At 37.2% G+C, this 16,677-nt stretch overlaps 1 long non-coding RNA gene across 1 annotated transcript in view; it reads right to left on the reverse strand.

Annotated features, from left to right (window-relative positions):
• LOC122912510 overlaps positions 1 to 16,677 on the reverse strand; it is a 202,145-nt gene that overhangs the window by 117,563 nt on the left and 67,905 nt on the right. Inside the window, exon 2 of the long non-coding RNA XR_006385638.1 lies at positions 12,583 to 12,714. This is a non-coding gene — a long non-coding RNA (uncharacterized LOC122912510). The remainder of the gene's footprint in view (positions 1 to 12,582; positions 12,715 to 16,677) is intronic.

The raw sequence follows: 16,677 nt of genomic DNA on the forward strand, positions 1-16,677 counted from the left end.
ATTAAAGCTATAATGAGTACCACTTCCCACCTATTAGCATGCTTAAATTATAAAGCTCATCCTAAGAGTTGGCAAGGATATGGAAAAGTTAGAAATCTCATACACCATTGGTGGGAATACAAAATGGTACAACCACTTTGGAAAAATAGTATAGCAGTTTCTCGAAATGTTAAACATGACCTACCATATGACTCATACTTCCAATCCTAGGTATTTATGCAGAAGAAATGAAAGCATATATCCATACAGGGGCTTATACACAAAAGGTCATGGCATTTTTATTTGCAATAGCCAAAAACTGGAAACAACCCAAATGTCCATTAATATTTGAATGAATACACAAACTATGGTATATATGTACAATAGGCTATAAATCAACAATGAGAAGGAATAAACTATTGATATAAGCTAAAATATGGATGAATCTCAAAATAATTATGCTAAGTGAAACAAAGACAAAAACGATTATGTACAATGTGATTTTATTTATATAAAATTCTATTAAATAAAAACTAATCTTACAGGAACAGAAAGATCAGTCATTGTCAAGTGATGGAGGTAGAGGAGGGCAGGGGGGAGCGAGTCAGAGGAATTACAAAAATGCATGAAGACACTTCAAGAAGTTAAGCTGTTATTAACTTGATTGTGGTGATGGCTTCACAGGTACACGCTTAAGTCAAAGCTTACCAAATGGTATACTTTATAGGTAGCTTATCCCTATGTCAATTATTCTTCAGTAAAGCTATTTTTAAACATGTAAGGAGAGAATCACTGATCCGTATCAAGGTCAAAGGTGGCTTGAGAGGACCCACAAAGCATAACTGCTTTGTCTGCAGAGAGATATAGACCTAGTGGGTCTCCAGAGTGCTCCTGGCCCTTTCCACTGTCCCCTTCCAGGACCTGGAGAATATTCGTTCTAAAACCCATTTTTGTTTCCTGTGAGATCACAGAGAGCTGCTGTTCTGTCTCATCTCAAGGGTGTGGTAGGAGGAAGTACTATTTACCTACCACCATCTTTTCAGAACAACTCTCTGCCAGCACCAAACACTGGCAGACAGTGGAAGAAGAGGTATCCACAGCTTTGAATGATTGCCAATGTCTAATTGGTACTGTTAGATTATACAAAGGCTTTTTCTCCATGCAATCATTCAGGAAGTATCCATGCTGGAAAATCAATCTTTTTTTAAAAAGTACTGACAGTGTAATCCGTCATCATTTTTTTTTTAACCAATGTACTTCCCAGCCCAAAGAGGAACAGTGTATAAATTAAGGAATTAGCCTAAGATTATAGATGTGTTGCTCTAACATAATACCTTATCTGTGCTCCCCTCTATGTAAAATCCGAAAAATTCTTTCCATCAATACTGCACCACCCACATTTTATACTAGCTACACCTGGGAGGCAATACATGATCCACACTCCAAGTGATTAATCAATTGGCCAAATCCCACTTATACTGTGCTCAGAGGAAGACCAGACCAAGCTGGCAAACTAGAAATTGAGAAAATGATCATTCAAGGAATTCAGAATTCTACTGAGTACAAATAAAGTCACCAGTTGGCCTTGATTGTCCACAAATTGACTCTTAAAACTGATAGCACTTAGATTTTGATGTGAGACATGTTAATGTCAAATATATTCCACATGCTTTAAAAGACAGAAATCAATCTAAGGAACACCATGTGGTAATAATAGTCTATTTCGACAGTTACGTTGTTGTGGTGGTAGGAAAGATGAAGAAAAACCTGACTGATGCCTATGGAGCAAAAAAAAAAGGGGGATCCCACAGCTTCATGGAACCCTCCCTGATATATAGAATATAAGACAGAAAGAGGATTTTCTTCAGCAGAACTGATAGGTACAAAATCTATCCTTGGCTTATCTTTCTTAAAATCTGAAAAGGGCAAATTCTGTATTATCACTATATAATGTATTCAATCACATTTCCGCTTCTGAGAGCAGATGAAAAGTGGGATGCCTGGGATTCTAAATTAATTCCTTTTATTTCTTTTCAAGATACAGCTTCTGTGCTGTAGAAGGAGATTGCTGCTCCCTTCTCATTTCTTATTTATAAGTCAACTCCCTGTCCTAATCATCTGCAGCTCTTCCCCACAGCTAAATGGTTTCAAAGAAACTGAAGTTTGGCATCTTCTGCAGTGCCCACTGCTTTACTCCTTAAATATTCATATTTACTTTAGAGTTAAAAAGTAAAGTTGGTATGTCCAAGGATAACTCCATACACCTACTGCTAGATCTGATTCTGACTGGTAATCCAATATAATGACTGAAATAGGCAGAACTCTTTGATTGTAAGAAATAGAAAGCCAGCGCAGGGTTTTTTCTACAAGCCTATAAATATAGCCATAAACAATGTCAGACCTATAGCCTTCAAGCTAATGGCCAGAAAGCAATTTTGAATTGCACACTTGCAATTTGAGATGCTCAGAAAGGACTCTGAGTTCCATACCCCAGGATGGAGATGCTAGGATTTTCAGCCTCCACTAAAATGACACAATTTGGCTAAGGAAGGAGCAAATTTCAAAAAAGAAGGGGAAGAAGAAGAAAGAGAGAAAAGAGGAGGTTGGGAAGTGGGAAGAGGAAAGAGGTTAGGCCACACAAAACCACTTGGTGAATAGTTGGGAATTGGGAAACTATTTTATTACATCCATCCACTTTATACTTTTGGTTTCCTACTCATTTTACAGACCTTTTTAACCACCATGAAAGGTAACACTGCTACGTGACAATGCAACCGTAAGCAATGGCAGGTGTCTTAAATGCATGGTCCAAAGAAACAGAGTTAAACTACCGGAAGTTTTATCTGAACTACAGATTAGACTTTTTCCTTTAAGTTAAAAAAAATTTTAAATACCAAGAATTATGACATGGGTAACATGGAGAATTTGTGTTTCAAATAGACTAACCCTAGATAAAATTTTGTGCTTGCTCACTACCTCTTAACTGTTAGAAATCTGAGACTTCTGCCTTCTTTCACCTTATAACTTCAAAGAGTAAAATAGGTTCACTCATATTGGCCTTTAAGCCTCAAAACTTAGAGGTTTGAACAATTTTCCAAAATGCGCTTTCATCTACAGAACAATTCTATGAAATGTTTTCAAAGTGATAGATTTGGGCTTTGTCCTGTCTGTGTCAGTCATGGGAGGATACCATCAGAGTGTGAGAGAGTAATGTGCTTTGTGTTTGAAAATTCACAGGAAACCTCAACTGGGCATACATCACTTCTTGTACTATAACCCTGTACTAAGTCCTTCATCCTCTTATCCAGAGTGAGACCCCTCTTCCCCACAATGCTGCCCTCCTCACCACAGCAACTGAAACAAAATGATGCCCCTCTGTCTGAAAACACCTCACACACCTTATTAGCTTTAATAAAGACCTTCACTTCATAACACCTGTGGTTGCTCCAGCACAAATTATCATAGTATGGTTTATCCTTTATGTAAAAATAATATGCTTCCTATAGAAAACTGAAAATATAAAGAAAATCTTCAAAGAGATCACACCAGCTTTTCTCATTTGATAGTACATCATGGGCATTTTTTTATATGACTAAATCTGAAAATATGGCTATATTGGCTATAAACCACCATTAAGTTATATTAATGTGCCATAATTTACTTAATTACTAGTATTTATTTCCATGTTTTTCTATTAATAAACAACACTATTAAACATCCACAAATCTTCTTCTACAGAATTATTACTTTGAAATTAATCTGGAGAAATGGAATGACAGGACACAAGGAGATAAATCATTTTAAAACCCTTGATATATACTGCCAAATTTCTTCTCAGCAAAGATACATTAAATTTTCACTCTTACTAGCAGAATCTGAGAGATTATCTTTGCCATCTATATTATCATCATGTGAGTATTTTCAGCAACAAAAGTTAAGGAAGGTTATTAAAATAAAAATTTGAAATGGGTTCATTTTTCACTCACCAGCTGACTTAATTTGCACCATGACTCACATCCCAGTAGTGATGCTTATTTTAAAAGGAGACTTGTCAGTAACCTAAATGTTTATCAAAAAGGGGACAGTTATATTATGGTATACCTATACAATGGGATAATACATAAGCAATAAAAAAACATAAAATATCTATGTTTCGTTATTTAAAAAAACTACATACATTACTATATATGGTACATATAGTATATACCATATACATACAGTATATATCTGTATATCATGTATATATGATTAAATATCCATAGAAATATGAACAGAGATAAGCACCAAACTATTATGAACAGTCTTAACCTAGCAAGAGTGGGTTTATTGATGGGGAGTGGGGGGTTCTTGAGTTGGATATTTCAACTTGAATTTTACTACAATGGGCATAATTTTGCAATTGTGTCCAGTGAGAATAGATACAACACTCCATTAGAATTAATAGATATTTTTACTACCTACTAAGGAAATTTTGTTTTACAGGTTTTGAAGCCACAAAGTAATTTCTGAGAGAGATGGGAAGAATACTAATTTTTTATACCTACCTTTATAATATTTTAAGATCTTTCTGGTAAACTTAGGAATAAAAAAATGTAGGTATAATCTGATACTACTTGCTATCTTTGAACATCAATGTGGGGGTTGGGGGATTTAAAAAAACAAAGCCAAAAACATCAAGGGAAAAATAGTCTGAGATGACTGATCATCCTCTCCATTTTTCTGGGTCCAAACCTTGGCATTATCTTCTACTTATTTCACTCTACCCTCTTATAGCCAGCATGGGTTCTATCTACCAGTCAACTCAGATCTGTACCTCCTTTTATCTCCCACAATCAAGGTCCTAATACAGGCTCACAGTTCTCTCACCCTCAGTAGCTTTCTAGGGAATTTTTTGCCTCTAAGTCACCGTCTGCCACCTGCAACTGAAGTGATTCCGCATTTCCCTTGCCAAAACTATTAGCACATTTTCATCAGCTGTAAAGCAAAATTCTTGACATAGCATTCAAGGACCTACATCATGTGCTGCCTGGTCCACCATTTTCCACCATGTGCCTCCCCCATCTCAACTCAACAACCAATTCACATTTCTCTGTCCTTCCCCTTAAGTCCTATCTCCATGTCTCGGTTTGTGATGACCCATCTGTGTCCCAGATTTTTAAACTGAGGAACTATTCTTCCTTGAGGATATGCAAAAGGAAGAGAAACCAGGGAAGAACTTAACTTTGATCACCAAGATTTGAGAGTGAAACTTTATTTTTTTTAACTTGGATGCAAAATTCAAATGAAACTTCAAGGCAGTGAGAAATCTCTAACTATCCCCTCCACCACCACAACTGGTGATGGGGGTGGCAGCACAGACACCCCTCCCAAAGCCAGCCCCCCAAGGTTTGTGGCCACCCCCTTTTGCTATCTGAAGTCTTCTACCAGAATTTCTGAGAAGCACTGCTCCAGGTTGAAAATTTTCCAATCCCTTTCTGTTTGACAATTCATGCCCATTTTTAAGAGCCAGCTCCTCTACAAAACACTCCAAAATCCCTCCAGAAAATCCCTCCAAAAACAAAACACCCTACCTTTACTCCCAGGCATATACAATGAATGTGATAACCTGCTGTTAAGGAGGGGTCCAAGATGGCAGAGGAATAGGGGACCCTATTTCAACAGGTCCCCTGAATTGAGCTGAATATCTACCAGACCACTCTGAACACTCACAAAATCAGCCTGAGGTATAAGAAGATATATCAGGATATATGCCAACTCCGGTGGCCAGTTTTGAGGTATGAAGCAGGGAGCTACAAGATAAATGGAAGGGGGAGAGAGTCATCATAAGCACTGGTGCCAGGAAGGTGAAATAATACAGAAGCACAAAAGCTCCCATGTTGGGGACGGGGAACAGACTCACAGACCGGTAACAGACAGCAGGGAAAGGACTTTAGGGAAGCCCCCAGACTGAAACCTGGAGCTTTGGGGGCATACATGCAAGCCAATTGCTGGCAGTTTTAGAAGCACAAAGGACAGAGACATGTCAGACCTGGAAGCAAGGGCTGGGAGTACTGCTGTGGGACACACAACCTAGTTTTTATCAACACAGATAAAAACAGAGTCTGTGTGATCTGGAGGGCTTTTTGGAGAACAGACTGCAATCTCTCTGTTCTGAGACACAGGACTGAATACAGTCACTTCTGCTCTGACTCTCAGAAGAGACACAGAAAGCTGTCAGGTAAAGCTGCCAGAGGAAAAAAAAACCCCAAAACTGGTTTTCACTGAACCCATTCCCCCGCCACAGGGGTCAGGGCAACTGTGCCCAAATAGGGTTGCCTGAGTAAACAGCATGGAAGGCCACTCCCCCGCAGAAGACAGGCTGAAAGCTCAAGAGGCCAATAACCCTAAGGTCCCTATAAAACAGGTGCATCTTGCTTGGGTTGTGGTCAATAGTTTGGACTCTGTACATTCCCTCAACCATCTCTTACTAAAATGACTGGAAAGAGGAACTTCCAACACAGGAAAAATTCAGAGACTGAATTTTTAATTTAATTTAAAATTAAACTAAACTTAATTTAATTTAAAATTAAATTAAACTTAATTTAATTTTATATTAAGTTTAATTTAATTTTATATTAACTTAAATTTTATTTTATTTTATTAATTTAATTAATTTAATTTAATCTCTTTCAGAGACTGTGACCTCTGCCACAGAACTAATGGATATGGACATAAGCAAGATGTCAGAAATAGACTTCAGGTAACAGTTATGCACACAATAGCTAGGTTGGAGAAAACCATTAATGGCAACATAGATTTTCTAAGGGCAGAAGTGAGAGCTGACCTGGCATAATTTAAAGATGGAATAAATGATATCCAATCTAATCTAGATACTCTAACAGCTAGAGTAAACAAGGCAGAAGAACAAATTAATGATCTAGAAGACAAACTGATAGAAAAGAAGAATCAGGAAAAGGCCTGGAACAAACAGCTTAGAATCCATGAAAACAGATTTAGAAAAATAAATGATGCTATGAAGTTCCAATGTCAGAATTATTGGGATCACTGAAAAGGTGGAAAGAGAGAGGACTGGAAGATATATTTCAGCAAAGCCTAGCTGAGAACTTCCCTAATCTGAGGAATGAAACAAGCATTTGGGTCCTATAGGAAGAGAGAACACCCTCCAAAATCAAGAAGAGCAGACTGACCCCCAGGCATGTAATAAGCGAGGGCTTTCTGGAGAACAGACTGCAATCTCTGAGACACAGGACTGAATACAGTGACTTCTGCTAACTCATGAATCTTAAAACCAGGGAAAACATCTTAAGAGCAGCTAGGTGGAAGAAATTCCTTACGTACAGAGGGAGGACTATCAGAATAACACCAGGCCTGTCCACAGAAACCTGGCAAGCCAAAAAGGGCTAGCAAGACATATTCATGATACTAAATGAGAAAAACATGCACCCAAGAATACTTTATCTGGCAAGGCTGTCGTTAGAATGGATGGAGAAATAAAGAGCTTCCATGACTGGCAAAAACTGAAAGAATATGTGACCACTAAGCCAGCCCTGAAAGAAATACTAAGGTGGGGTTCTATAAAAGAACAAAGACCCCAAGAGTGATATAGAACAGAAATACAGAGACAATCCACAGACTCAAGGACCTCACAAGCAACATGATGACAATACAATCATATCTTTCAATAATCACTTTCAATGTAAATGGCCTAAATTCTCCCATAAAATGGCACAGGGTTGCAGACTGGATAAAAAGACAGGACCTATCCATATGCTGTCTACAAGAAACTCATTTTGAATCTGAAGATATACCCAGACTGAAAGTGAAGGGATGGAGACCATCTTTCATGCAAACAGTCCTCAAAAGGAAGCTGGGGTATCATTTCTCATATCAGACAAATTCGATTTTAAGATAAAGACTGTAGTTAGAGATACAGAAGGACACTATATCATTCTTAAAGTGTCTATCCAACAAGAAAATCTAACAACTGTAGATATCTATGTCCCCAACATGGGAACAGCCTACTACATAAGACAACTGTTAACCAAAGTAAAGAGACATATTGATAAGAATACTTTACTTGTAGGGGACCATAACATGCTGCTCTCAGCAACAGACAGATCATCTAAAAGAAAATCAACAAAGAAACAAGAATTATGAATGACACACTGGACCAGATGGACCTCATAGATATATACAGAACATTCCACCCTGAAACAACAGAATACTCATTCATCTCGAGAACAAAAACACATCAGTCCAAAACCTATGGGATAGGACAAAGGCATTCCTAAGGGGAAAATACATAGCCATCCAAGCCTCACTGAAAAAAAATAGAAAAATTCTGAATACATAAACTACCTTTACACCTTAAAGAACTGGAGATTTGGGGCACCTGGGTGGCTCAGTGGGTTAAAACCTCTGCCTTCGGCTCAGGTCATGATCCCAAGGTCCTGGGATTGAGCCCCACATCGGGCTCTCTGCTCAGTGGGGAGCCTACTTCTCTCTCTCTCTCTGCCTGCCTCTCTGCCTACTTGCCTACTTGTGATCTCTGTCAAATAAATAAATAAAATCTTAAAAATAAAAAAAGAACTTAAGAATCAATAACGAATTAAGCCAACCCCATGCACAAGAAGGGACATTATTAAGATTAGAGCAGAGATCAATGAGTTAGAAACCAGAAACACAGTAGAATACAACAACGAAACTAGAAGCTGGTTTCTTTGAAAGAATTAGTAAGATTGATAAACCAATGGCCAGACTTATCCAAAAAAAAGAGAAAGGATTCAAATTAATAAAATTATAAATGAAAGGGGAGAGATCATAACACCAAGGAAACAGAAACAATCATCAGAAATTATTATCAACAACTATATGGCAGTAAGTTAAGCAACCTAGAAAAAATGGATGCATTCCTGGAAACCTATAAACTTCCCAGTCTGAAACAGGCAAGAAACTGACAATCTGACTAGACCAATAACTAGTAATGAGATTGAGCAGCGATCAAAAACCTCCCAAAAAACAAGAGTCCAGGACCTGACAGATTCCCTGGGGAATTCTACCAAACATTCAAAGAAGAAATAATACCTATTCTTCTTAAGCTGTTTCAAAAAACAGAAACAGAAGGAAAACTTCCAGACTCTGTGAGGCTAGCATTACCTTGATCCCAAAACCAGCCAAAGACCCCATCAAAAAGAAGAATTTCAGACCAATATCCCGGATGAACATGGATGCTAAGATTCTCAACAAGATATTAGCTAATAAGATCCAATGGTATATCAAAAAGATTATCTACCACAACCAGGTGGGATTTATCCCTGAGATGTAAGAGCAGTTCAACATTCACAAATTAATCAATGCAAAGGAACAAATTAATAAGAGAGAGAAGAACCACATGGTCTTCTCAATTGATGCAGACAAAGCATTTGACAAAATACAGCATCCTTTCCTGATTACAACTCTTCAGATTATAGATAAAGAAAACATTCCTCAATTTCATAAAATCCATCTATGAAAAACCCACAGTGAGTATTTTTCTCAATGGGGAAGAGTTGAGAGCCTTTCCCATAAGTTCAGGATCATGACAAGGATGCCCACTCTCACCACTATTGTTCAATATAGTACTAGAAGTCCTAGCAACAGTAATCAGACAACAAAAAGAAATAAAAGGTATTCAAATCAGCAAACTAGTCAAACTTTCTCTCTTCACAGATGACATGATATTTTATGTGGAAAACCCAAAGACTCCATCCCCAAATTACTAGGACTCATACAGCAATTCAGTAATGTGGCAGGATACAAAATCAATGCACAGAAATCAGTTGCTTTCTTATACACTAACAATATAACTGTAGAAAGAGAAATTAGAGAATCAATTCCATTCACAATAGGACCAAAAACCCTAAGATAAACCTAACCGAAGAAGTAAAGGATCTATACTCTAGGAACTACAAAACACTCATGAAAGAAACAGAAGACACAAAAAAGATGGGAAAACATTCCATGCTCATGGATCAGAAAAATAAACATGTTAAAATTTCTGTGCTACCCAGGGTAATCTTATACTTTCAACAGCATCTCGATCAAAATACCATCAGCATTTGTGAAAGTGCTGGAACAAACAATTCCAAAATTTGTATGGAACCAGAAAAGGCCCGGAATCCCTAAGGAAATGCTGAAAAAAACAAACAAAGCTGTGGGCATCACACTGCCTGATTTCAAGCTATATTACAAAGCTGTGGTCACCAAGACAGTATGGTACTGGCATGAAAACAGACACATAGACCAATGAAACAGAGTAAAGAACCCAGATATGGACCCTCAACTCTATGGTCAAATAGTTTTTGACAAAGCAGGAAAAAATATCCAGTGGAAAAAAACAGTCTCTTCAATAAATGGTGCTGGGGAAAGTGGACAGCTATATACAGAAGACTGAAACTCAACCATTCTCTTACATCATACACAAAGATAAACTCAAAATGAATGTAAGATCTCAATGTGAGAAAGGAATCCATCAAAATCCTAGAGGAGAATATAGGCAGTAACCTCTTTGATGTCAGCCATAGCTACCTCTTTTCAGACATGTCTCCAAAGGCAAAGGAAACAAAAGCAAAAATGAACTTTTGGGACTCCATCAAGATAAAAGCTTCTGCACAGCAAAGGAAACAGTCAACAAAACAAAGAGGCAACCCGTGAAATGGAAGAAGGTATTTCCAAATGACACTACAAAGGGCTAATAGCCACAATCTACAAAGAACTTCTTGAATGCAACACCCAAAAAACAAATAAGTCAAAAAATGGGGAGAAGACATGATCAGGCCTTTCTCCAAAGAAGACATACAAATGGTAGCAGACACATGAAAAAATGCTCATCATTAGGCATCAGAGAAATTCAAATCAAAACCTCATTGAGATACCTTACACCAGTTAGAATGGCCAAAATTAACAAGATAAGAAACATCAAATGTTGGAGAGGATATGGAGAAAGGGGAACCCTCTTGCACTGTTGGTGGGAATGCAAGTTGTTGTAGCCACTTTGGAAAACAGTGTGGAGGTTCCTCAAAAAATTAAAAATAGAGTTTCCTTCTGACCTAGCAATTGCACTACTGGGTATTTATCCCAAAGATACAGATGTAGTGAAAAGAAGGACCATATGCATCCCAATGTTCATAGGAGCAATGGCCACAGTAGCCAAACTGTGGAGAGAGCAAAAATGGCCTTCAACAGATGAATAATAAAGAAGATGTGGTCCATATACACAATGGAATTATTACTCAGCCATCAGAAAGGATGAATAGCCAGGTTTTGCATCAACATGGATGGGACTGGAAGAGATTATGCTGAGTGAAATAAGTCAAGAAAAGAAAGCCAGTTATATGTTTGCACTTGCTTATAGAACATAAGGAATAGCATCTAGGATATTAGGAGAAGGAAGAAAAAAACGAAGAGGGGGAAATCAGGAGAGGGAGACAAACCATGAGAGACTATGGCTCCAAGAAACAAACTAAAGGTTTTAGAGGGGAGGGGTGTGGGAGGATGTGTTGGCCCAGTGATGGTTAAGGAGGGCACGTATTGCATGGAGCACTGAGTGTTGTATGCAAACAATTAATCTTGGAACACTACATCAAAAGCTAATGACACACTATATGGTGACTAACAGAACATTATAAGAAAGAAAGGGAAAGAAAAGGAAAAAAAAAGAAAGAAAGGATGGATGGATGGATGGATGGATGGATGAATGAATGGATGAATTACTGTTAAGTTTAGTTGAGCTTGTGGACCCCAATCCCTACCTGTTCACAAAACAATGCATCCCAGTAAAGATAAGGGACAACTGAAGTGAATGCATGCCAGGATACAGCTGGTCAAGCTGTGGAGAGATAAAACTTCCCAGAATTTATCTATGATCCTGGAAAAAGCTTCATCCTCCTGAGCTACAAAAATGTATATGCTCTAAAGTGAGGGAAAGCTTACTTTCACTTCTCCTTGAAATATGTCTAGATCTATAGTTTAAAATCGACCCAAAAGTCAAGAGGTTAAGTCCCAGGGTAAGTTCCTGGGTTAGGTCAGAAGGTGCTTGAAGAGAGCATTATCTACTGAGGTATTCCCATTTCAGGAAGTAATAAACCCCCAACCTTGGGAAACCGTTTGTCACAAATCCTAGAGACAAGGGACTATTAAGTATCTGGAGTGATTTTATTTGCAGCTGCCTCCCTCTCCTTTGTGTGCCAAAAGAAAAAAATCATTTTTCCCTTTCCTCACCTATGGGGTATCCAGTTATTTGCACAGAACAGTTGGCTTGGCTGTCATCACATCACCCAGGGGCCAAGACTAGGGCAAAGAGGACGCCAGAGCACTTAATTACTGTGAAGTATTTAATAAGGAATGTGTGTCTGATAAGGAATACGTCATGGGCACATTCAGCCTTAATTAATGGCAAAAATTAAAAACCTAACATAAGGCTTATAAAAACTTAAATGTCACCAATATTAGTCTTCATTCTTGCATTTTGCTATTATCATTATTGTTTTCCCCCAACTCTCATCTCCTCTCCCCACTTCTGCCATCCATTTGCTTCCAGAAGCCTCATTTATGTTTATCCTTTACCTCGTTGTCCTGATCTTGACATACTGCTGCTCATTAAAACATCATTGTTTTCCAGAAGAGAGCTCTTTTTCAGAGTGATGCAGAAGTGTTTTAATCTAGTTATAGATACTTAGGATAGTGAGTCCAGGTAACCTGCAAGAAGCATGAAAGAGACATGGTAAGTCATAAATCCCCAATCAGATCTCCTTGTACTAGCTCATAATGTGAAAAAATGCAAAGGTAGCAAATGAGCATGCAAGAGATAGAGGTTAGCAAGCTATGGCTGCACTGTCCATGCTGATCATTCTTCTATTTAATATATTCATGGAAATTCTTATGCCTACTTAACATATTCATGAAACTTCTAGTACTCACTTAAAATATTCATGAAACTTGCTCATTTTCAGTCCCACGGTGCTCACAAAAGTTATTACAAATAGATAAAGTAGGAAAGGTAATATGAGGCCAGAATGTGTCTGCCTCCCACAATTGTGTTAGCACCTGATCAGGAGCAGAGACGGTATCTAATGAATTCTGACTTCTCCAAACATCTAACATTATACTTCACACACAATAAAGTTTTATGAGACTAAACGTTTGTCAAATCAAGTAATTTCTACAGGCAAAAAAAAAAATATATATATATATATGATTAATAGAGGATGAACTGAATAGTGTTAATGAAAAACTTACTCTGGGTAAAAAATTAGTTTATCACAGTGTTGGTAAGTATATGGGGAGATAATTATAAATACATAGTTAGTGGCCATATAAATTTGTTCATTCTCTTTGGAGGGCCTCTTTTTGAGATTATCAAAATTTTACTACACACACCTTTTCACCTAGAAATTCAACTTCTAAAAATACATATTATAAAAAAACACATCTTATAAATTTATGCATCTGGAAAAAAGAATGTGCACAGATAAATGACTGCTATATTGTTTTGCAAAACAAAGGGAAAAATAAGGTTTATGTCCATTAACAGAAGACTAATTAAATGAGCTATACTACTTCCACTCATTAGGAATATAACATACTAACTACTATGTCATTGACAAAAACCAAAACATAGCAGATAGACCTATATGACATGGTAAAATCTTCAAGATAAGTTTTTACTTGGAAAGAAAATCAATTACAATCTAGAACAGTATGTTTAGAACCTGTGTATTTTTTTCTGTGAAAGTAAACACATACACACACACATTTTCTGAAAGAAGACACAAGAGACCATTGAGAGTAGTTAAGAATTTGGATGACAGAAACCATTTTATTCTCTTCTCACTTGTTTGAATTTTTATTCTTTTTAATTATATAAAAGAAAACAATACAAAGTTAATTTAAAAAGGGCACTGGACTCCTGGCCATAGCAATCAGACAAGAAAAGTTATAAAAGGCAACCAAATTGGTAAGGAAGAAGTAAAATTTTCACTATCTGTTGATGACACAATACTATACACAGAAAACCCTAAAAAAATCCACCAAAAAAACTATTAGAATGGATTCAGTTAGGTTGTACAATACAAAATTAATATACAGAAACCTATTGCATTTCTATATATTAATAATGAAGGAATAGAAAAAGAAATTAAGAAAACAATTCCATTTATAATTGTACCAAAAAGAATAAAATACCTAAAAATAAACTTGACCAAAAGGTGAAAGATCTGTACTCTAAAACTATGAAATACCGAAGAAAGAAACTGAATACACAAATAGAAAGATATTCCATGGTCGTAGAGTAGAATTAGTATTGTTAAAATGGCCAGCCTACCTAAAGCAATCTACAGACTCAACTTAATCCTTATCAAAATACCAACAGCATTCTTCACAGAACTAGAATAATCCTAAAATCTGTATGAAACCACAAAAGACCATGGCAGGCGAGAATTCTACCACTGAACCACCAATGCACAAAAGACCATGAATAGCCAAAGCAATCTTGAGAAATAACAAAGCTGGAAGTATCACAATCCAAAATTTCAAGATATTCTTTTCTAATTTTATAGTTTAATTCCAGTATAATTAATGTACAGCAAAAAATTCATTTCATGTGCACAATGTACTGAAGCAACAATTTTATACATTATTCAGTGCTCATCAAGATCAGTGTACTCATAATGTCCTTCATGTATTTCATCCATCCTCCCATCCACCTCTACTCTAGTAACCACCAATTTGTTCTCTATATTTAAAAGTTTACTTTTTTGACTCTTTCTCTTTGTTCATTTAATGTTTTTCTTAAATTCCACAAATGAATGAAATCATATGGTATTTGTGTTTCTCCAACTGACTTATTATTTCACTTAGTATTATACTCTCTAGATCCATCCATGCTGTTGCAAATGACAAGATAGCATTCTTTTTCATGGCTGAATAATATTCCATTGGGTCAACAGAACATGTTAGAAAGCCCAGAAATAGGGATGCCTGGGTCACTCAGTGGGTTAAAGCCTCTGCCTTCAGCTCGGGTCATGATCTCGGGGTCCTGGTATTGAGCCCACATCAGGCTCTCTGCTCAGTGGGGAGACAGCTTCCCCCTCTCTCTACCTGCCTCTCCACCTACTTGTGATCTCTGTCAAATAAATAAATAAAATCTTTAAAAAAAAAAAAAAAAGCCCAGAAATGAACCTACATTTATATGGTCAATTAATCTACAATAAAGGAGGCCAAGAATATACAATGGGGGAAAGACAGTCTTTTAAATAAATGGTACTGGGAAAACTGGACAGCTAGAGGCAAAAAAAAATGAAACTGAATTGCTTTCTTATACCCTACACAAAAATAAACTCAAAATGGATTAAAGAAGCTCAACATGAGACTTGAAACCATAGAACTCCTAAAAGGAAACAAAGACAGTAGTGTTTGACATCAGCCTCAGAACATTTTCCTAGATCTATCCCTTCAGGCAAGGGAAACAAAAACAATAATAAACAATTGGGTCTATACCAAAATAAAAAGCCTTTTGCACAACAAAGTACACCATCAACAAAATGAACAGACAACCTGCTGAAGGGGTCTACACCAGTTAGAATGGCCAAAATTAGCAAGACAGGAAACAACATGTGTTGGAGGGGATGTGGAGAAAGGGGAACCCTCTTACACTGTTGGTGGGAATGCAAGTTGGTGCAGCCTCTTTGGAGAACAGTGTGGAGATTCCTCAAGAAATTAAAAATAGAACTTCCCTATGACCCTGCAATTGTACTACTGGGTATTTACCCCAAAGATACAGATGTAGTGAAAAGAAGGGCTATCTGTACCCCAATGTTTATAGCAGCAATGGCCACGGTCGCCAAACTGTGGAAAGAACCAAGATGCCCTTCAATGGACGAATGGATAAGGAAGATGTGGTCCATATACACTATGGAGTATTATGGCTCCATCAGAAAGGACAAATACCCAACTTTTGTAGCAACATGGATGGGACTGGAAGAGATTATGCTGAGTGAAATAAGTCAAGCAGAGAGAGTCAATTATCATATAGTTCCACTTATTTGTGGAGCATAACAAATAGCATGGAGGACATGGGGAGTTAGAGAGAAGAAGGGAGTTCGGGTAAATTGGAAGGGGAGGTGAACCATGAGAGACTATGGACTCTGAAAAACAATCTGAGGATTTTGAAGGGGCGGGGGTGGGAGGTTGGGATACCAGGTGGTGGGTATTATAGAGGGCACGGATTGCATGGAGCACTGGGTGTGGTGCAAAAATAATGAATAATGTTCTGTTGAAAATAAATAAAAAAATAAATTCAAAAAAATCATTAAAAAAAGTATTTGCAAATGATATATCCAATAAGGGATATTAACCAATATTCAAAATACAAAATATACCAAAAAAAAAAAAAAAACTTATACAACACCACCTAAAAAAACCCAAAACTCTCATTTAAAAAACACCAGAGGATCTGAGTAGACTTTTTTCCAAGGGTGACAGTTGGTCAGCAGACACATGAAAACATGCTCAACAACACTAATCATCAAGAAAATAAAAATTAAAAAACAGTGAGATATCACCTCACTCCAGTCAAAGTGGCTAGTATCAAAAAGACAAGAAGTGTAAATTTGGTGAGGACATGGGGAAAAAGGAATCTGTGTACTGTTGGTGAGAATGTAA

The sequence above is a fragment of the Neovison vison genome, chromosome 7 (assembly GCF_020171115.1).
Source record: "Neovison vison isolate M4711 chromosome 7, ASM_NN_V1, whole genome shotgun sequence".
Lineage (NCBI taxonomy): Eukaryota > Metazoa > Chordata > Mammalia > Carnivora > Mustelidae > Neogale > Neogale vison.